The sequence below is a fragment of the Ailuropoda melanoleuca genome, chromosome 7 (assembly GCF_002007445.2).
Source record: "Ailuropoda melanoleuca isolate Jingjing chromosome 7, ASM200744v2, whole genome shotgun sequence".
In the NCBI taxonomy this organism is placed as follows: Eukaryota; Metazoa; Chordata; class Mammalia; order Carnivora; family Ursidae; genus Ailuropoda; species Ailuropoda melanoleuca.
The window spans coordinates 63,264,260-63,264,599 of record NC_048224.1 but is presented as its reverse complement, the minus strand read 5'-3'; positions in this window follow the sequence as shown (position 1 = coordinate 63,264,599).

The following is a 340-nucleotide window of genomic DNA, read 5'->3' as shown; positions in this document are numbered from 1 at the left end:
TGTATTTTTATCTATATGTCTCTTTATTCTGGTTAAGAGTTGGCTGTGTATCTTGCTGCTCCCCTGTTGGGGGCATATATATTTATAATTGTCATATCCACTTGTTGAATACTTGCTTTAATAATAATATAGTGCCCTTCTGCGTCTCTAACTATAGTCTTTAGTTTAAAATCTAATCTATCTGATATGAGAATTGCTACCCCAGCTTTCTTTTGAGGTCCATTTGCGTGACAGACGGTAGGTACTCCGTCCCTTTACTCTCAGTCTGAATGTATCTTTGGGTTCAAAATGAGTCTCTTGTAGACAGCAAATGGATGGGTCATTTCTTTTTATCCAATCT